The 23,621-nt window shown below is 37.5% G+C and overlaps 1 pseudogene; it reads right to left on the bottom strand.

Annotated features, from left to right (window-relative positions):
* Positions 1-19,597: 19,597 nt before the first annotated feature.
* LOC113613018 (ubiquitin-conjugating enzyme E2 R1 pseudogene) lies at positions 19,598-21,098 on the bottom strand (annotated as a pseudogene).
* Positions 21,099-23,621: the final 2,523 nt, after the last annotated feature.

Raw genomic sequence — 23,621 nt, forward strand, 5'->3', positions numbered from 1 at the left:
TTGGGGCACTATATACTGACCCATTTTGCCAGGAGTCAAGAAAATATTTGTATCTCACACCTGAATAGAGCCGAGACTTCCCTCACCCACGAGGAGACCACAGGCAGCTCCAACTAGGGAAATCCCTTCCTAAACCACAGTCGGCACCAGCAGGAACAAGTGGTAACCCAAGGCCACAAGATAAACCAAGCAAACCAAAATAAAATGGTCAAGGCTTTGTCATTGGAACCACAGCCCACAAAAGTAGACCAAGACCTGCATGCTAAACCTAAAGAAAAGTGTTTGCCTGAAACAATAAAAGATCTAAATAGGACCCAGAGTTTCCTAAAATAATAAAAACCCAGAATGCAAGTGAAATTCACCCATCATTCCAAAAACAAGGAAAATCACAACTTGAATTAGAAAAGAAAACAAAATGACAAACACTGAGATAAATCAGATGTTGGAATTATTTGACAAAGATTTTAAATCAATCAACATGACGATGCTTCAAGAATCAATTACAATATTATCTTAAAGCAAATGGAACATCTCAGCAAAGAAACAGTGCAGAGATAAACATATAGATCAATGGAACAGAACAGAGAACCCAGAAATAGAACCACATAAGTATGCACAATCAACTTTTTGCAAAGGTGCAAAATCAATTCAATGGAGAAAGGATATGCTTCCCCCAAAATGATGCTGGAACTACTGAACATCCACAGGCAAAAAGAAAAAAAAAAAATCCTTGACCTAAACCTCACTCCTTATACAAAAATTAATTCTATGTTGACCATGGACTTAAGTGTAAAACATAAACTATAAGACTTTTAGAAGAATAAGAGAGGAGAATCTTCTGCACCTAGAACTGAGCAGAGTTTTTAGAATTGACATCAAATGAAAAATCCATTAAAAAAAATTGAAAAATGGAACCTCATCAAAATTAAAACTTTTGTTCTCTGTAAAGCCGGGTGAAGAGGATGAAAAGATAAACTACAGGCTGGGAGAGATACTTTCAAGATGTATCTGATACAGGACTAGTATCTAGAATATAGAAAGAATTCTTAAAACTTAACATTATAATAAATCCAACTGGAAAATGAGCAAAGGAGATGAACAAACATGTCACCAAAAAAGATATACAGTTGACAAATGTTATAGACTGAATAACTATGTCCCCCCACATTTCATATGTTGAAACCTATTCCCCAAATATAATTGTATTCAGAGGTGGGGCCTTTGCAAGGTAATTGGCTCATGAGGGTGGAGCCCATATAAATAGGATTAATACCCTTACAGAAGAGACCCTAGAGAGCTCCTTAACCCTTCTACCATGTGAGGATACACCAAGGAGAAGACAGCTGCTTATGAACAGGAAGTGGGCCCTCACTAGACACTGAATCTGCTAGTACCTTGATCTTGGACTTCCCAGCCTCCAGAACAATGAGAAATAAATGTTTGTTGCTTAAGCTACCCATTCTATGGTATTTTGTTATAGGAGCCCTGAATGGGCTAAGACAACAAAAAGCATATGAAAAGATATTCTCCTCCATCAGTTATCAGGGAAATGCAAATTAAAACCACAATAAGATATCACTATACATCTATCAGACAAGCTAATATTAACAAATAGCAACAACAATAAATGCTGGTGAGGATACAAAGAAATTGGACCATTCATACATTGTTGATGGGAATGTAAAATGGTACATCCACTCTGAAAAACAGTTTGGCAGAGTCACAACAAACTAAACATGCAATTATCATATGACACAATAATTATACTCTTGAACACTTGTTCCAGATAAGTTAAAACTTACCTTTGTAAAAAATCCTATATGCAGTGTTCATAGCAGCTTTATTCATAATAGCTAAAAACAGGAAACAGGTCAGATGTCCCTCAATGGGTAGATGGTTAAACATATGGTGGTACATCCATACTACTCAGCAATAAAATAGAATGAACTCTTGATAGATGGCAGCAACTCAGATGAATCTTCAGGGAATTATGCTGAGCAAAAAAAAAAAAAAAATCCAATCACAAATGTATACATATTGTACAATTCCATTTATATAACACTTTTGAAGAGACAAAATTTTGGAAATGAACAGATTACTGATTACCAGGGGTTAGTGATGGTTATAAAAGGATCCTTGTGACGGAGCTATTCTTATCTTGGTTCTTGTGGCAGATATATAAACTCATCAAATTGTACAGAGCAAAATACACACAGAGAGAGAGAACAATGAGTACAACAAGTAAAACCTGGGAAATCTGAACAAAATTTGTGAATTATATCGATGTCAATATCTTGGTTGTGATACTGTACTAGTTTTGCAAGACAACTGTCACGAGGAGAAATGGTAACAGGTACAGGATGTCTGTCTATTATTTTTTACAACTGCATTAGACTTTACAATTATTTCAATAAAAATTTAAATAAAAAAAGAAAGGTGAAATGTTTCCTCTAAAGGGATCTTTGGATACTTTCTTGCTTTAATGTGCAAGAAACGTCCTATATACAATGAAAGTGTTGCTGATGAGGACAACTGAGCAGCAAGAGGACTGTTCCCCATTTGCATCTTCTTTCTATCCCTTCAGTATAGAGGTCCCATGACAAGGTTATCCTCTGATCTTCCTTCTCCCTTATTGATCCCTTTTTCTCAGGCTCTTCAGTGAGATCTTTTTTCTCCTCCTCTAAATTCAGGTGGTCCCTAAGGCTTTGTTCTCAGATTATTCTCATTCACGTTCATCCACTAAGATGTCTCCTACAGCTTTAAATGTCACTGATTCCTTAACGTATATCTCCGGGTCTGAACACCCCCCAGAGCCCCGGACTTTTAGATACAGCTGCCTTCTGGGCATACCCATTTGGGTATTTAACCATCTTCATCTCACGATGGCCATCCTCCTCTATCAAACATGCTCCTCCCAAGTGTTCTCATAACAGGGAACTGCATTATTAATCTTAGTTTAAAAATATTATTTTGGACTTACGTTTCTCTCTCTTTTCTCCTTTTTATATTTCTCTCACTTAAGTTTAAGCAGCAAATCCTATTGGCTCCACCTTCAAAATGTATTCTACAGCTGACCAATTTTCACAGCCTTCCCCACTACAACCCTGGTCTAAACTGCTTTTATCCCTGACTGGTCTAACCATGAAATAGTCTCCCAACTGGTTCCTTACTTTCCATTTTTGCTCCTCTAGAGCTTATTTCAATTTTTTTTTAATTGTAACAGTTTATTCAAGGATATTGCTTAAAAAGCCAGACTTGTGTAGTTTAGGAATATGAACTCTAGATCTACTTTGATTCCTATCTCTGTCATTTACCACCTGTCTGGTTTTGATGAAGTAACAATCTTTCTGAGCCTCAATTTCTTCATCAATAAAACAATACTTACAAGGTTTTTGTAAGGATCATCTGTGATTATATCTAGCACATGGTATCCCTTCAATAAATGTCAACTATAATTGTTATTATTTGTGGTTAACTCATAACTTATATCAGAGTAAGAGCTCATTCCACATAGAGTTTAGTTAGATTTTCTCTCTGCCAATAGTATTAAAAGGAATGGATAAAACTAAGATTTAAAACAAACTTGTTTTTTATGATAAATGAAAACAATGTTTTCTGAATTTTCTTTTTGCAAAAGATTAAATTATAAAATAATTTGTTCTCAAAGATTTTGCTGTTATAAGCATCATGGCACTGATCTTTCTGCTCTTTCATCTTTTTAAGCTCATTATTGTTACATTTTCAGCTTATAAATCTCTTATTATCTCATAAAGTTTTCTATTTCAAAACACTGATTTTTTTTCCACTAATGTTACTCCATCATTATTGAGCTAGGTTTCAAAATGCAAAAGAAATCCATGGTTAATCTTACTGCTTATGGAAATTTATTAACTTTTGATGGCATCCAGTGGTTAAACAAGTAGCAAATTCTAACCTCTATATATCAGAAAAGAAAATATTTCATACTTCCACCTCCATCCCCACAACCAGTCTTGACAAATTTTCTTGATTCTGCTGAATAAAAAATGCACCATCTTTTTAGCGGCTAACATCATCCCCAGGATCAGGAAAACCACACTCTTCATGCCCTGAGCTGTTTCCATAGATATTTATGAAGGTGACTCTGGTAAACAGTAAAGATCCTGTTTCAAGATCATCTTTGGGTTTACAGAGTTTATGAAGAGACCTATGTACTAGCTCAGCTGGGTCACTAAGAACTTGAAGAAACCATATGGAATATCAACAAATATATAAATACTTTAACTAAAATCTCATCTATATATTCTGGCTAGCTTATTTTAAAGTTAATTGCCATTCCCTTTCTCTGCTTCGTTTATTCTCTATAAGGTAGCCATTTTATTTGTTTATCTTTATTTTGTATTACCTCCCAGGAATATAAATAAGTACAAAGATAGGAATTTTAAATGTTTTTTTCACTGCAGTTTCCTCAAGACCTAAAACAGTGCCCAGTACATAGTAGACACTTAATATATTTTTGTATATTGAATGAATTTGACATCACCCTATTTTAAATGTTATAAACATAAATAACATTTTTATCTTTAATAACTAGACAATTCACTTAGACATTGCTTCAATTATGAAAAATTGGTTATTTTTTCTCCTCCTGCTAATTGGCCATCTAAAACACTTTGCCACTAGAACTGTATATATCAAACTTCTTGACCTACTGAAGCAATAATTGACAAAACACTTATAAGACCAGACATAAAGTTACATACATATTTTAAATTTTATAGTGGTACAAAATTCATTTCCCACCCCTAATTTCTATCATCCATGAAAATTATGTTGTTAGTGCATGTATTCTTTTTTTTTTATTACTACCAATCTTGAAAATGAAGGCTTTAGGAAAGTATTTCTGAAAATAACCAAATACATTTTAACCCTTTTAGAACCAGAAAGTGCTCATTAGTCATTATTTCATAGCTGAGAAGAACATAAGTTGAAAATATTTCAAAGAAAGAAATGACAGATATGCTGATTTCTCATGAGGGTTTACAAGAAAAATGGCAAAAGTCTTCCTGTTTGTGTGGCATTATATCAATATTTAGTATAATTTGGTGGGACACAAATTCAGATCTTCATATTTTCCTTTTCTGAAAAGCCTCTATATTGTTTAAATATCATGTTGAGTTAGACTGTACAACTCTCTAAATTAGCTAAGTGGTTCTACAATAGTGCCACTGCATCTAGGCTGCCAAGCAAGTGCCAACTCAGCAGGATTTCTGAATAGTTGGTAAATGAAGCGTCAAAATTCTGGAGTTTAAAATGAAAGCACTTTCTTAACAAAAAAATCATCTCAGAATTACGCGTCTGTTACAATAAAAATTTTAGGGAAAATCCTTTGATATTTGAAAGAGGGCAAATATTTCATTAATTGATGAAAAGGTAATTATCAAATTTTTTCAATTAGTGTAACACTATGCTACTTGCTATGATACCTATAAAAGAAAAATATACTGAAAAGGGATCACTTGGAGCCCTTCTTCTTAATGATGCTTTGGAAATAACCAAATGGCACAGTTAATCAGCACAGGAGGACAGGAAAGATAAGGCTGAACTGCAACAGTCACGCACTCCTCTGATGACAAGTCCTCTGAGGAAGTTCTAAGATTCCTTCAATCCAGAAAGGAAGTGATCTGATCAATTCCTTCATAGTATGAATTCCTCTCTGATGAGTAGTTTTATTTTGAAAAACTAGAAGAAATCATTAAATCATGAAAATGAATCTCTAGTGACAAAGGATCTGGCGCCAGGACTTGGTAGTAGAGAGTGTGTCTAACCTGTGTGCCCCAATAGGTCCAAATCATCATTCCTTCCTAGCAATCAGAAGCTACTGGTAGAGGGGGTTGGATCATGGTGGGGGAGAATCAAAATGCTTCCTGCTATCACAACTTGACATATGGAAAAGTTTCCTTGCAGAAAGGAAAAAATGTAACTGAATCATGACAGAAGATGAAATATAATACATAAATCCACAGTGAATAATGAAATGTGTCACAGTACCACGTCTTTTGTGAAAGTATAAACACACAAACCTTTCATCTAAAGAGAAACCAGAAAACAAAGATAAACTATCAGTATCTCCTCTTGAAGGGGATCTTCTACTGCCATATCAACATATACCTTTCTAATCATAATACTTCTACGTGTCATCTCTCTGTGTATCTGTGTGCACGGTGTCCAGAGTATGTGATAAGTCTCACATAAATGTACTTAAATGCCACCATTCACACTCTGAATCCACAGACAACACCTGATTAAGTGTCTTCTTGGACCAAATAGGGACAGGACAATTATTTGTGCTCAGTAACCTATGCCTAGCAGAGCTTCCAGTGCATGACTTAATCTGATGGACAGTGATATATTTCAGGCAATGTGCTAGGAAATACAAACATGAATATGACATTTCAGTGTTGTCTGACATTCCCAAGTTCTAGCTGAGGGTAGACACAATAAGAAAAATAATATGAAACAGATACTGAGAAATGCTAAATAAACATATTCAGACTGGAAGAAGTGGTTAATTTGTTTAGAGAAGTCAAGAACACTTAACAGAAGAGGTGATTTTTAAGAAAAATCTTGTAGGAGAAATAGAACCATTTAATGTGTACTATATTTTTGTAGTAATTCAGATGCTGTTTGTTTTGAGTGTTTCATGAAAGTCTTCTTTCTGCCAACTAAATTATTTATGCTCAGAAAAGATATTTTTCTGCTGGAACTGTCTCAATTACAAACATATATTTGGCATATGACAGTTTAACACTTAGAGTTTCTATTCCAGTGAATAGTAGGCCAGTGATATGTACTCACTTGTGATTTTGATGAGGCACAGATTTGAATCACAGTTTTGTGAGATGGGTGCATGGGAATGACTCATACAGCTAATGGGTACGTCTGGAGACCTCCCACTATCCACAGTCTGACGTGGATTTGTAGTACTTTATTATCTGCGACATCAGCAGTAAATCTTGGGCTGTGAAAAAAAATTTTGTAACTTTATCTAGATATGCTAATAATATAATGAGGCATACAGTAGTGCTTATTTTTAGTAGTGAAATTAACTTTAATAATAACATTATAGGGCTTCCCTGGTAGCGCAGTGGTTAAGAATCTGCCTGCCAGTGCAGGGGACACAGGTTCGAGCCCTGGTCTGGGAAGGTCCCACATGCCACAGAGCAACTAAGCCTGTGCGCCACAACTACTGGAAGTACCACAATGAAGAGTAGCCCCCGCTCGCCGCAACTAGAGAAAGCCCGCCTGCAGCAACAAAGACCCAACGTAGCCAAAAATAAATAAAATTAAAATTAAAAAAAATAATAATAATATTATAATTTCTGTCCTGTATTTATTGAATCAGTTAAACATTTGCAGTCATTGCATTAACATGTTCAATTGTATTTTAATGTGTTTTATAGGGACTATTATATATTAAGATCTCATTGGCAAATCTGAGGAGTCACAATAGTCTATATCTTTTCTCAGACAATGGTGTGTATCCCATACTTCCCAAACCATAAGGAATCGATATATTCTTGCTAAATGGGCAGGATAAAAGCAGAAACATTTTCATACTAATCACTCCTTTCTGAAGAATCTTCATAATTTAACTAATTGAAATACCATATAAGGATTCTATGGGCATAAACAACCAAAATTTTTTAAAAAAACAAAATGCTAGTTGTTAAAAATGACAAATTGCTCATTTGGGAGTTTTAATACTTACATATCAGTGAGGACTAATTTGTAAAATGTTTCACAGACTTTGACACTTAGTAACTGGCTAGCCTATTACTTCACTAATGATAAGACAATAACAGCACTCTCCAAAGCAAAGTATTTATTATGTAAGTACTGAAAAGAGTTCCCATTTGCAATTATTTCACTGTGAAGATTAAGGATTCTGAATCTTAGTATTTGAGTTATCAAATTCACTATGATGCATGCTGCTGTGATTAAATTTTATAAATATATTTAATATCAGTAAAAAGGCATTTATTATATTTTGTTTTAATACACTAATTTTCTTCTTAAATATGGCTAAATAATTATGCTGCTAGGATACATATTAATCTAATCATGAGCACAGAGTAAACAAATACCCTTATATAAATGCGGGATAAGTCATCCCTGTAAGGAAGGCTTTTTTTGTTTGTTTGTTTGTTTTTGCGGTATGAGGGCCTCTCACTGTTGTGGCCTCTCCCGTTCCAGAGCACAGGCTCCGGATGCGCAGCCTCAGCGGCCATGGCTCACAGGTCCAGCCACTCCGCGGCATGTGGGATCTTCCCGGACCGGGGCACAAACCCACGTCCCCTGCATCGGCAGGCGGACTCTCAACCACTGAGCCACCAGGGAAGCCCAGGAAGGCTATTTTAATGGTGTTCTGTTATTTTAATGTAATGAAATATACTGCAGAATCAAAAATTTTTAGTTGTATATGATTATTATTGATTTAAACCTAAAATTTAAAACAACACGAAAATGTATTTAAAGTATTTCTATTAAATATGTCTGCTAGAGTCACAAGCCAGCTCTCAGTTCCTCTGGTTCACCTATGACCCCTATAACTGCTTTTCTTTCCCGTTAGAACCACTGTATCTTCTTGGAGTAGACCGTTCTACTAGGTTGGGATGATATATAGGCTTTTTTGGTTTGTTAGTTTTGATGTTCTAAGATTTGGACATCAGTTTCAGTTGCTCCTGTTTTACACACACAGAAACACACACATACAGAAATACACACACACATACAATGCCAGACTTTTGAACCACTTCATGGGTAAGGTTACTTGTGAGGTATTTATTAGAGACCAAATTAAGGTATTCTAATATTCTTCGTTCCTCCTTCTGCTAATCACATGAAAAAGTTAATTTCTCAGCCCTCTGAAGCTATGCAATGTTACACTTTCCTTTCATTTTTTCTTAATTTTAAAAGGATTATTGTAATCAGACAGAAAATTTCTTATAACATGTAAAGGCTGACTTCCATAGGTTTCTCAATAGTGAAAAGTCATTCCTTTTACTTTCAAACAAAATTTTAAAAAAAGAAATGCTAAGTGGTGAACTAGTTGTTAATAATGGCAAGCTGCTCATTTGGGGTTTTAATCTTTATATGTCGGTGATACATAACTAATATCGTATATAATCACTGATCATATACCAGTGATCTGTAACAATATAGCAGGTAACAATGGCTCCCTTTAGTCTCCTGGCACATGAATAAAAATAATAAATGCTATAGTTTGTGTATTATAATATATATTTGATATTTGGAAAGGACAAATATGATAAACATATGACACAGGGGAGCCCACTCTGAAGGCTATAACTGTTAACAAGCAGTTAGAACTAGCCTGTTTTATTTCCCGACTAGCCAGGTAGAAGACACTAATTTTACATTCAAGCCGAAGAAGACCACGAGCTGTGATGGGGCGCTTCCTAGGTTTAGAATCAGAAAACAAAGTCTTGCTCCATTTCTGCCATTTGATAACTATGTAACATTGGTGGTACTTGACTTCTTTGAGCCTTTCATTTTGGTTCCATAAATTGAGAATAAAAATACTTCAGATCAGCAGTATAGCATTATAGTTAAGAGTGTGGATATTAGAGTTACCAACTTTGAATTTGATTCCACCCTAACTGTGTGACACCAGCTAAATGGCTTCATTTCTCTGTGCCTTGGTTTCATCATCCATAAAATAAAGATAAGAATAATAACCTACTTCTTAGTATTACTGTGAGGACTAAATGAGTTAGTATATGTATAATTGTGTTTGTGACAGAGTAAGTCCTCAATGAACATTATTATTTTTTTAATATTATTTTTATTCAGAGGGTTTTTGTAAGAATTAAGAAAAAACAGATATTTTAAAATAAAAACATTTCACAGACTTGAAATGGTAACATACAACAAAGTAAATTTGACATAGCTATTCTGCAACTATTATTAAGAATCTTTGGGGCTTCCCTGGTGGCACAGTGGTTGAGAACCTGCCTGCCAATGCAGGGGACACGGGTTCGAGCCCTGGTCTGAGAAGATCCCACATGCCACAGAGCAACTGGGCCCGTGAGCCACAACTACTGAGCCTGTGCTCCGCAACAAGAGTGGCCGCGATAGTGAGAGGCCCGCGCACGGCGATGAAGAGTGGCCCCCGCTTGCCGCAACTGGAGAAAGCCCTCACACAGAAACGAAGACCCAACACGGCTAAAAATAAATAATAAAAAAAATAAAGAATCTTTGACTGGGTTAATTTATATACTTACAATATCACATACAGATCCCTTAGCAATTTGTTACACTTTATATTTAATTTTCACTTCGCCCCAAAGAGTTAAAATAGCTTTCAAAGCACCAACTTTCTGATTTTGGCAACATTTTTCAAAACTTATTATTAATTCACAAAAGTTGGCATTAGACCATGAACTTCTTCAGAAATAATTACAAAGCAGGAGCATTCAGCTGCCTCAAAAAATAAATTCAGCTTTCTTCCTAAAGGGGTGGATTTTAAAATAAAACGCTTTCCTTTTATCTTTAAATTGACTTGGGGACGTTATAAATTCTGTTTTTTAATAATCAATCAAACATAATCTCAATTAACTATACACAGAAATCCCAATAAATAGGGATAAGCTTTTAAAAATTACCATGTTGGTCACCACAGAAAAAGAATCTCCATAGAATTAGATAAGTCCCTGCACAATATTACAGGTTTAAATATACAACTCAGATTCTAGAGCTATTATTACGGTCTCAAAGTTGGCGACTGAAACTGAAAGATGCACTTCAGCTGCAAATATGTAGCAATTATCATGAAATGAACTTCATTCCACATTTTTGCTAATCACCATGGTAACCTGCATTCAATGGATTCTTTCTGGGAAATATTCCAGACTCTATCAGACATTTTTAGTTTGGAAGGTTAGAATATTTTTACTTACTTGGTTGCCTATATTGTTTTTATCAATATATAATGGCATTATAAAAACAGTGTTCTAGAATATTGAAACTTTGAAATAATAATAATAAAATTCTTAGGTTATAAAGGCAAGAAGAATAATTGACTACTAATATTTACTAATAATACTTCATAAATGTTAATGAATCCATGAGCTTACAATTTTATAAATTTTAAGTGACCTAAATTCAACATATATTTTGACTATTGATAAAACATACAACTCCACTTACACACTATATATTAAATATATAGGCTATAACATTGAGTCCTATCAATAAAATATAAAGCATTTCCCATTCAGACACAGGAAAAATGTCCATTTTGGCAATTAAGTTGTTTGAGAAATGTATTATCCTAGGATACATATCAAAAGAATGATGAATATTGGCACTGGAACAGTATCACCATTCTCAGGCCTATGTATATGGCTTGGGAGGTAACCTATATGTCAGAATCAGAGAACAAAGATGTCAAGAGAGAAGTATAAACTGGGAATTCATGTTTCATATTTTCCATAATGTAGGTAGTAGCAGAAAATATATGCCTGTATATCAGACTGAGAATTTCTACTTTAAGTGGCTAGTCAACAAACTGATTGTGACCAGTCCATGATAGGGCAGAGGACTTGTGCGAGAATGTGCAACAACACTTTACCTCTACGTCAAGGAAGTCTTGTTACAAAGAAAAATTTCAGCTGAGCTAAACATGTGCTTAGTAGATTTATATTCTGGTACAAGCTTCTTATCCCAGACTTGGAATAGTTTATACACTGGCAAGGAAAAGGAAATGATCATCTAAGGAAAGCCCCAGAGATATTAAGGAAGATGAAGACTGATAAATGACCTCTGAATTGCAAATAAAAAGTTAATTAGGGGATTTGGTTTCTGCTTTAACATGTAAGGTGTTCAGAAATCATCAGTTCTGTCTTTATAACAAGAAAAAGCCAGACACACTGAAATTGACTTTTCTCAAACCCATCAAAGGATTGAGGTTACAGGACACTAACCCAAAATCTGGAGAGAAGGGCAAATCCAGAGAATCACAGCTGGAATCTGCTTATCTGGACAGAAGTGGCTAGAGCTATAAACATGTAGAAACCCTGAAATGGTAATGCTGACAAATTGCTTGAAGCTGAGTATGGATTAGTGTGAGAGCAAGAAACTCCTGGAGCCCCAGTCTTGGGGTGGGGGGGGCTTCATATATTCGTAGACTTTTAACTCCAAAAAACACCACCAGTTATTCACAGTGAAAGTCAGAGGAATATCCCCTCTTAGTTCCAGCAGAGGTAGAGGAAGAATAACCTTTGTTAAATAGACCCATGTTTTTTTCTGTAACAGAGTTCTGCTCTCTCGGGGGAAATGACTTTTTTGGAGCCTTCCTTTTAAGGAGCCATGGGAACGGAGTTGGGTATTCCTCTCATTTCAGCCCTCTCTAGCTTTCTTGTTTCATTGAAAGAAGAGGGAGCTACATAAGAAGAAATACTTGTGATGGTCACAGACCAGAGACACAGACTCACTAAAAGACTGAGGCTTAATCAGAAGATTATAGAACACTGTTCCTCCTCCACACCTTACCACCCACCAATAGGGTCTAGTCTAGTAACAGTGGATTGCAGCTGAACAAGCTGCAAGGCACAAACTGTCTCTGGTGGTATTTAGGGAAAACCAAAGTCAAGAGGGAAGTTAAAGGCTGAATTGTGTCCTCAACCAAATGTATATGTTGAAGTCCTAACCCCAGTACCGCAGGATGTGACTGATTCAAAGATAATATAAGCCTATGCATATCATATGAAAACTTCAGAAAACCAAAGATAAAGGCAATTTTTGAAGAAAGCCAAAGGAAAACATCTTACCTATAGAGGAATAACAATAGTAATTACAGCAGACTTTGTATCAGAAACTGTTTAAACAAGAATAAAGCACAGTGGAATATTTAAAGTGCTGAGAGAAAAAAATTCACCAACTGGAATTTCATATCCAGTGAACTTATCCTTCAAAACTGTGAAGAAACAGTCTTTCTCACACAAACAAAAACTGAAGTAACTCATCACCAGCAGATCTGTCCTGTACAAAATGTTAAAGTTTTTCAAGCAGAAAGAAAATAATATAGGAGAAGAAATAAATCAAAAAAATATATTTATATTTCTTACTATTAATTGATCTAAAGATAACTGCTTAAATAGTAGTTGCTAAAAACAGTAGCAACTTACTTTGTGATAAAGACAGATTGATGAGTGAAATGAAAGAAAACAATATCATACAGGATGAAAGGGAGCCATTAAGTATACTCTGCAATTGAGAACCCCCTGGTATAGAGTTCTTCGAAGGTAGAATTAGATTAGTTAAACATGTATATTGTAAACTCTAGAACAACCACTATAAACTTTTTTTTAAAAAGTATAATTGATATGAAAAGAAATAAAAATAGAGTTCAGAAATAGAACCATGTAGAGATAGCCAACGGATCTTTGACAAAGGAGCAAAGGTAATTCAATGGAGAAAGGACAGTCTTTCAACAAATGGTACTGGAATAACTAGACATCTACTGCAAAAAAGAGTATCTAATTGTGATATGAATGAAGCCACTCTAAAAAAGCTACATACTGTATAATCCCAATTATATGATATTCTGGAAAAGGTAAAAAATACAGAGATCGTAAAGAGACAACTGGATGTTAAAGGTTTGGCAGAGGATAGGATGACGTCGGCAAGTAATGCCCAGAGTATTTTTAGGTGAAAAATTATTCAGCATGACACTGTAATGGTGAATACAACATATAAGACCGTAGTATTAAAATACATAGAATTTTACAACATAAAGAGCAAACTTCATGTATCAAATTTAAAAAATCATTTAGGAAGTTGGAGGATCTCTGGATGTAATGCAGAATGTGACAAAAATAATGTAACAGTATCACAAATGAATAAATCAATCTCACTGAAGAGGCTGGGAGAATAAGGGGTTGACTTAAGCAACTTTGGAAATAAGTGGAGACTTCATGACTAAAGGCAAAATGAACTGTGATGTAACTGTACGCTACCGGATAAATTTGTTTCCCGTGGTGGGTATGAGCTAACAATTCTGAAATAATTATTTGCATATGTTGGAACTGAACAATTAAGTAAATGGGTGGCAGATAGTGGAAGCCAAGTTTCTCACTATTGGGTTGGGAGATTACAGATAAGCAAGTGAGGAGGCTAAAATTAGCCATTTGATAATGGATTTGGGTTAGAGGTATCAGTATAAAGTCATGCTTAGCTTAATATAGATAGAGATGGTTATCTATCTAAATATATATAGACATGTGTATATACACAGGTTAGTATACATACATGTGTTTCATCTGAAAGGGCCTAGAAGCAACAACACCCTAACAAGCAATAAGAAAACCCAGTGCCCAGATTTTGGATTCTAATACCATGCTCCAGTTGAAGAAATTATGACTCCTTGGAGAGGTAACTGGTTCTAGGACTGGTGCAGGAAACATAAAAGATGCACCTGGGGCATCTACTGGTGTCAGAAAGTAAGGAAGTACTTGGGGAAAAAAAGCTACATTAATGGGGGTATGTCTAAAAGACACAGGAGCCAACTGAAGGAGCTCCCAATGGCCACAGCTGAAAAATTGTTAGCAACAAAATAAATAAAGTATTGGATTATAACCCAAAGTATGAAATAAATATCCATAATGATATAAATAAATGAATTAATAAATGAATGGGGGAGAATAGACACATCTACCCCTACAGAAGAATTCCAATTAATTTGTGTAGACTTACTGTACTTAGCACAACTGTCCACTCCTTAAGATCTGGACTGTGCATACTGACTTACTTCTAAAGGGAGAAAGAAAAAGTAACTTAGTAGTGGAGAAACCTGACAAATATTATCAGCCACATGATCTAGGTTAACATCAACAGTGAGAAGTCATGTTGATACTCTGATGATAATGGCACTTTACCTCTGTGATCTTCCTCCCCAAAACCCATAATCCCAGTCTAACCATGAGAAAAACATTATACAGACATCACGTGAAGGACATTATACAATATACCTGACCAGTAACCTTTAAAACTATCAAGTTCATTAAAATCAAAGTCCGATAAACTTTCACAACCAAGAAAAGCAAAAAGAGACCTGATGACTAAATGCAACGTGGAATCCTGGATGGAAACCTAAAATAGAAAAAGGAAATTAGGGAAAAGCTGAAGAACTCTGAATAAATGATGGGGTTTAGTTGATGGTAATGTACCAGCACTGTTTTACTATGATGAATGGACCATATTAATGTAAGACGTTTTTAATAGGCATTTGCTGATGCTAAAATATTTTAGTAGACAATTCAGCAACCAGACCAGAGAAAGTCCAGATTTTTTCAATGGGACTGAACACTGACATATCATAGGGCAGAATTTTGAATTATGAAACTGCTTGCATGAAGCTTGGTGTTTTTAGGATTGTTATATTCGTGCTACAGGAGATTGTGTTCTATTTATCTATCTACCTTTCTATCTATTTAAAATTAGAGACTGAAAATACACCTTAAGTAGACATTTTAATAAGTAAAGATCTTTACCCATGAAGAGGGAGAGGAAATTTTTTAGAAGTGTTTTTGTTTTGTTTTGTTTATAATTCTGTTATTATATATTTCAGTGAGTATTATTGGTACAACAGCTAAAGAAAATAATCAGGCAGGGTTTAATGTTGAACCACTCTAGATATTTAAACATGATGTATTATTATAAAATACAGAGATTTAAGTGCTTGCAAAATTGTTGGATGGGGTAAACCAGCAGTTCCTAGGCTGGGGCTCTTGGAATGGCTCCAAGAACAATACAAAACTGACCCACTAGGGAGCTACCATGTTTGATGTCACCACCAGTTGTACCAGTCTAGGTCTGAAGTCGTGGTCACCCTCACAACAGTCTCTAGACACAAGGGAATTAGAGAATAGACAACACCTGAACCTGGAAACTATGGATTAGAGGGTTAGGTCAAGTCACTGCTACTGTTACTGTTTCTTGAAAACGAACAATGGAATAAGGGAAAGCATGGCCTTCCTAACAGGTCATGAGAGCCAGAAATCACAGGATTACCTCCGTCTCATTTGCACTTTCCAGTTTTTGTGGAAGTGCATCTATTTAGTAGTAATTGAGTTACATGAAAGTCTGGGAAATATAACTTTTAGCTTGCCAACCTCTTCCAATAGAAGATGGCTGAAATAAAGGCTGAGAAAGCCAATCAAAGTATCTGCCATTGCAGATAAAGACATTAGAACAAATTACAAAGAATACCACAATAAATTCTCAAATATATTTTAAATCAAAGTCAACCAAAAATCTAGAGAATTTAGTTTTGATATACAGCAACTGGAATATAGTAGGAGGTCAATACACATTTGTGGAATAATTTATTTTATAAGTTGTTAGAGAACAGAGGAGCAAGATGTCATAGACTAAAAATAGCTCATTTTTACATTCAGTTTTACTTTAGATGATTTTCGAAAATTCTCATGCTTCTTGAAGCACAGAAGTGAGAGGTATTTAAAAGTTTTAAGTGAATAAAGTGCTAAAGACATCATTTCAAATGAAAATAGATAAACTGATTGTCAAAATGGCATCATAAAAATAAAGCAGAAGTTTTGATTAACTTGTGCACATCACAAATTGATGAATTTTCCTCAAGATGTTAAGGAAATGAAGACTGAAAAATAAAATTGAGAAAAATCTAAACTGAATAAAAAGAAAATAAAAACTTGATAATTTCACTGCCATTTTTGGTGTATTTCCTCACAGTCACTCTTCTATATCACAAATATTTTTCACAGAACTGAGTATACATTTTTCTCAGAGAAGTAAAATTGTTATGGGACTATGGGTAGACAGTTTAAAGCATTAGTCCTGTAGCCAACTGCTAAATTCTGTATTTGATTTTGACTTATGTCAGATAACAACTTTCTTACATCAGATAATGACCTCAAACTTTCAAATGATGAACTTACTCTCAGTTCCACCTTTGTGCTAGCATATGCAAATCATTGCCTTTTTATGTCTTTCAAATATATCTTGGAAATATGCAAATAAAAAGCTAGCCATTGCCTGTGTGTATTATATCAGCAGTTCTATCTGTTATTTCAAGATTAAATATGATTTTATGTCGTTTACCTAAACAGTAACTACATAATCAGAACCCTTGCATAATAATTTATGATTGAGGATTTACAGCTTTACAACCATTAACTTATTAATCTTTACAACTTGCTCTGAAGGCTTAACTTGGTAACTCTAAGCATTTGTGATTTATAGATGGAGAAAATGAAATAGGCAGGTGAGATTATTTGTTTGTAATAGATATTGACTGAGCTGGGAATGAAGCCAGGACTCTGGAGTGTTCATTCTCTAGTCCTGTATCTTGGCTATAGAATCTAATGATTCATTATTTTAATTGGGTTACAATAACATAGCAAATTATCCAACAACTGACAGTCTCTCAACTGGCACACACACCTACAGTCCTAAAATCAATGCTGTTAACAGTGGTATCTCTAACATACTTTAAATTGAGGGCTTTCTGAAACTAAACTTAATCTATTAAATTAAAACACTAAATGGTAGTGTTACCATTATGTATATTTTACTTCATTATAATAATTGTAAAATTGATAAACTTAGAATACCTCATTTAAAGACTCTCAAACAGGCCTTTTTATTTATACAATACTATGATACATAAACACCATAAATCCATGTTGAATAAGAGTTAGTTGACAGTATCAGCATTTTATTCAATATGTAACTAATTAATTGTGACATAGTATAAGACCAAGGCATGGAAGGCTGTTAGATGGGGTCGATCAGAAAACGCCAGATCTAGTGGAGTTATCAGGCTGTGTCATGGAATAAATATTGGGCTGTGGCCAGTAGGTAAGTCTTGTGTCTGCAAGGTGGATATGTGACTTGCAGTATGGAGTTAAAACAACTGATTCAAAATGTAGATTGTAATTATCAATAGCTTCCGGAGGAACAGACAAATCTAGAGATAAGTACTAAAAACAGGAGAACCAGAGACAATGTTCCAGATTTTATACAGTCAATGATATATCAGCAGGACAACATATTTGAACCACTTACCTAAAAACGAAGATTAGATTCTCTGCTATCTTCTGGACTAATTGATGATTGGCAGACAAGCATTTGCAGATGTGTTCTATAAATCAGTTCTCAAGGCACTGAACTAATGAGAGAGGCTATTATTATGTTAGTTGCTTCTAGACCATATATTATTATATAAAAAAATAACTTCTGTATCAGTTTGCTCCAAGAAATAGAACCAATAATACAAAACAAGTAGAAGTAGAACCAACACACACACACACACACACATATACACATAGCGATTTATTTCAAGCATATGGCTCATATGATTGCAGGGGCTGGAAAGTTTGAAATCTGTAAGGCCAGCTCACAGGCTGGAAACTACCGTCTCGTGACAATTTCTTCTTCCTCAGGGAAATTTCAGTTTTGCTCTTATGGTCTTTCAACTGATTGGCTCAGGCCCACCCAGATTATTGAGGATAATCTTCTTTATTTAAAGTTAACTAATTGCAGATCTTACCCACATTTACAAAATGTCTTCACAGCAGCACCTAATACAGTTTTTAACTGAATAACTGGCTACTATAGCCCAGCCAAGTTGACATGTAAAGTTAACCATCACAACTTCCGAAAATCAATTGTAAAATGTATAGTTCAAAAAATAGATGCATGGGGCTTCCCTGGTGGCGCAGTGATTGAGAGTCCGCCTGCCGATGCAGGGGACACGGGTTCGTGCCCCGGTCGGGGAAGATCCCACATGCCGCGGAGCGGCTGGGCCCGTGAGCCATGGCCGCTGAGCCTGCGCGTCCGGAGCCTGTTCTCCGCAATGGGAGAGGCCACAACAGTGAGAGGCCCGCGTACCGCAAAAAAAAAAAAAAAAAAATAGATGCATGAAAACCAGTCTGTAAACGATTTCTAAATACACGTAGTGGGCTTCCCTGGTGGTGCAGTGGTTGAGACTCTGCCTGCCAATGCAGGGGACACGGGTTCGAGCCCTGGTCTGGGAAGATCCCACATGCCGCGGAGCAACTAGGCCCGTGAGCCACAACTACTGAGCCTGCGTGTCTGGAGCCTGTGCTCCGCAACAAGAGAGGCCGCGATAGTGAGAGGCCCGCGCACCGCGATGAAGAGTGGCCGCCGCTCGCCGCAGCTAGAGAAAGCCCTCACACAGAAACGAGGACCCAACACAGCCAAAAAGTAAATTAATTAATTAAAAAAAAAAAACTATTAAATACACGTAGTTTCTTGAGGATGTGTGCGGAAGAACTGAGGGGTATATCCTTTTATAGGGAATATACATGTGAGAGCGGAGCCTTGCATGGGTTTAATCCAGAGGTTTTAAACCAACGACTCACAGAAACTGTGATAATCGCTAAGCAGTAGTTGAAGGCCATAAGAGACTGCTCTAAGATTTCGCAACAGCATTCTGAGGCGTAAATTATTTAAAATGACTAAGATATTTATATTACCTTTTTTTTTTTTTTTTGAGGTAAAATTTGTAAGTCTATACGTGGGGAACGCCGCGTCAGGACCCCTCGTTGCCCGGGTCGTCCTCGTCGTGCCGGAAGCAGCTGTCGGCCTCGGCCTCGGCCTCGGCCTCACCGCACTCCCTCGTAGTCGTCGTCCTGTGCAAGAGCTCTGAGCCCTGGTGGGCGCCGGGGCCTCGGTCGTCACGCAGGACTCGGCCAGTCGCAGGACTCGGCCAGTCGCACGACTCGGCCTGCACGCCGCGCCGCTCCGCCTCTGCCTCGGTTCCCAGGACCTGCTTGCGAGTGACGTCCGCGCGCTCCCGGTCTTGCCTTCGCTCGCTTCCCGCTTCCTGCTTCCTGCGCATCACGGAGGAGTCCAAGTTGGCAGGTGAGGCGCTGCGTTGGTGGAGGAGGGAGGTGGCGCTGAGGAAGGTGGTCCTGACGTTCTGGGTGGGGTCCCACCGCGCCGAGGGCAGCTCACCGCTCCGTGGGGGGGGGGGTCACAAACTGAGTGACGGACCAGGCTCTAGTTGTTGGGTTACCATAGTTTGGTCAGGAACCGAAAGGCCGGCAGGGAGTAAGGAAGTCGATGGGGCTCTTGAGGCGCGCCTGGAAGTAGCCGCCTTCGTCGTAGGTGTTGGGAGGCCCGGAGATGGCCACCTCCCAGTTGTACAGGTCGCCCCCGTCCAGCAGGGTCACCCGGAAGCCCTCCACCGGCTCCGCTTGCAGTCCCTCGAGCTCCAGCAGCAGCGCCTTCTGTGGTCTTAGGCACCAGCGGCCGGGCTATGGAGGTGGAGGCCGGGCCCGGGGCCTGGGTGCGCAGGGCCGCGGGCCAGGTCGGCTGCCGGGGCGGGGCTGCCTTTCTTCTCCGCGCCTGGGGCCCCAGGGCGCTCCACCTGCCTATGTTGCTGTTATAGTAGTTTGCTTCTGTGTTTATAATTCACTCATTTCTTCAGTAATTTTTGTATACTTTTGTTGTATATATGTCCAGTGGCACTGACTTTCTTTCGTGTAAACCCATGGAAAATGGTTGAGTAGAGAAAATTTGCCTTCCGTCTGCCTGCCTTCACGCTACTCCTGTGGTTCCTCGTTTGCTCAGATTCCTATTATGTTAATTTTGTTCCCAAGCCTTACAGGTCAGGTTGCCTAGAAGCAAAGCTTGATATAGGGATTCTTACACATGTGCTTATTGTAGGAACGCTCTCAGGAGAAAGTGAGGGAAGCAGGATATGGTGGGGGGAAAAGAATTGGGTCTGGAGAGTGCCTAGTGTGATATCACTGTGAAGTTTTTAGGGAAAGGTACTATAGATTTAGTCCAGCTAGAGGCAGGCAGAGCAGTCGATTGAAAGTCTTTGGCCAAGTTCTACGTCAGGGAGATGGATGGGGCTGGCCTGTAGCCTCCCAGTCAAACTGGCTTCCGTTTGGCTGAGGGAAATTCTCCAGATAGGGGAGCAGGTGTGAGTTGATATTTGCTAACACTCGCATAAGCTAGGGAATGTGTACTCCTCACCTTAAGGGGTATTTGGGCAGGGTACCAACAGCACCGCTAGCATACATTACAATCTTCTCCCTGGGCTGCTAAGATCCACTTGCTGATTACATTAAATTTTTTCTGTCCCAGGACCAGGTGGCTTCACTGGTCAAGTCTATCCAACATTTAAAGAAAAATTAACACCAGTCCTTCTCAAACTCTTCCAAAAAAATTGAAGAAGAGGGACCACTTTCAAATTCATTTCTTGAGGCCTGCATTAGCCTGATACCAAAACCAGATAAGAACACTACCAGAAACAAAAGCTGTAGGCTAATGTCCTTGATGAACACAGATGCAAAAATTCTCAACAAAACGTTAGCAAACTGAATTCAACAATAAATTAAGATACGTCCACCATGATAAGTGGTATTCATCCCTTGGGTGCAAGGATGGTTCAACAACCACTACATTAATAAAAGAAAAGATAAAAATCATACGATCATCTTAATACATGCAGAAAAAGCATTTGATGCGTAATGCCTGGGACACAAGCATGTGTAAATCTTTTAACTTCTTTCTTCTCATGATCTCATCCAAAGGGGAATTCTTTATTTAATCCCTGTTAGTCTGTCTGTCTCCATGTTGGTCCCATGAACAGACTGTCTTATTTATTAAGTTAGATATGGCTGTTTAAAAAAAGAGTTAATAGGAATCAATACTCTAGTTTCAACCATTTTCTTATTTAAAGTAGTGATCTCTTGCTACCATCTTAATATTTACTACCAAAAAGGTAATTGTTGTTGCTTATTATTTATTACCAAGAAGGACTCAAGCAATACTAACCATGTCCAGTTAAAACCTGGTAACAGGCAGACATTGCTATACCTTATTTGATCCTGAAATAGGCAAATCTGAATTTATCCAAGCTGCAGTATATGGCGTGAATTTGCAGGGGCCTTTTTTTGAGGAGCAAGGGTCAAATTTAGCTTTGAAGATGCTCTCTTAGCTGCCAAAAGATGACAATATGTTATGAGTTTTTGGGTGGGGATTCTGTCAATTTCCCCCTTCTTCTTTACACTGTTCAGCGGCCTTCTAAAAGCCCACCCAATAAAGCTGGTTATTGTTCTTTTTATTCTTTTGTAATTCCCTCCACCTATATAGTACCACCTTTCTTTTGGATATCACAGATCTTCTCATTATTTAGAACCATGAATGATAACAGGTCTAGTAAATCAGGTGTGTCACCTGAATAATTTCTTGGCATCCAAGAGCATGGCTACATAAGATGCTTGAGATTGGAGAACTCCCCTTCACAGCTTCTGTCATGGCCAGTTACTAGCATTAAATTGGGTATCTCTTTTTGATCATCATATGACAACCTAAGAATACATATTCCTGTGCTTCAGAGGGAAGGTTCTATTTCTTAGTCAAGGAAAGAGTGGGACTATAAGAGTTGTGCCCTCAGAGTAAGTCTGGCAAACTCTCACCTTTACCCACTGCATCAATTTAGTTGATTTGCCATCTTGATGAGACTGCTCACAAATGTTTGCAGATAATTGGGCATCTGTGGTCAACCCAAATAATCCCTTCCATTCATCAGTATCTAGAACTAGTGATAAGACACCCTTATCTGGGCTTCCCTGGTGGCGCAGTGGTTGAGAGTCCGCCTGCGATGCAGGGGACACGGGTTCGTGCCCCAGTCCGGGAAGATCCCACATGCCGCGGAGCGGCTGGGCCCGTGAGCCATGGCCGCTGAGGCTGCGCGTCCGGAGCCTGTGATCCACGACAGGAGAGGCCACAACAGTGAGAGGCCCGTGTACCCCAAAAAAAAAAAAAAAAAAAAAAAAAAGACACCCTTATTTAATCTGAGGATTTATGTAGCGGGGATCACCAGCCTCTGCAGAACTTTTCCATAAAGTGTCCTAGCTCTTTAACAAACAGACTACTCTCTGGATGTCCTGGACATCTGGTCACGGCCCTTGACTACTTTTGTAGTCTTTTCGATGATCAACGGTCATAAGCAAGTTACTTTGTGAATAAATATATATGCTCAGGTGACGACAGGAACAAGAAGAAAAGGCATTACAGTAATTTAAAAAAAGTTTGATTTCTTTCTGTTCCAATTTTCTAGTTGGCCCTTTAGAGATTTAGTTTTCGTAAATGATGCCAGTAGCAGCTTGGAATTCTCTGTCTATCCACTTAGCTACTTCCCCTAGGGATAAGTCTATTTCCTCCAAAGGCAATTGGTAAGACTTGTCCCCAGAATCTTCTATAAGGGTTTTACCACTTCTTACCAAAGATGTGTAGCAAGAGACCTAGGCCTCAATTTCCAAGTTTTCTTCCCCCTTTCTTAACAAAAACATTCTTAACACATAAGTTTGAAAGATAATCTTGCCACTGCTATCAGTCAGTGCCATAAAATGTTGAATTGTCAAAGCTGACGTATAAATGAAAAATCTTACCCAGCGCCAAACTTTTCTAATATTTAACTATACAAGCAAGCCACAAGCTGCATGTGGAGAGAGTGAGTTACTCACACATTGCTCCTTCCTTCTACCAGGTTATTGCTCTGTTGCATCTAAGTCTGCTGCCCTTAGGTGGGCACTTCA

Source organism: Aethalodelphis obliquidens, unplaced genomic scaffold (assembly GCF_003676395.1).
Source record: "Aethalodelphis obliquidens isolate GAN/ISIS:26980383/991018 unplaced genomic scaffold, ASM367639v1 scaffold3, whole genome shotgun sequence".
NCBI lineage: Eukaryota > Metazoa > Chordata > Mammalia > Artiodactyla > Delphinidae > Aethalodelphis > Aethalodelphis obliquidens.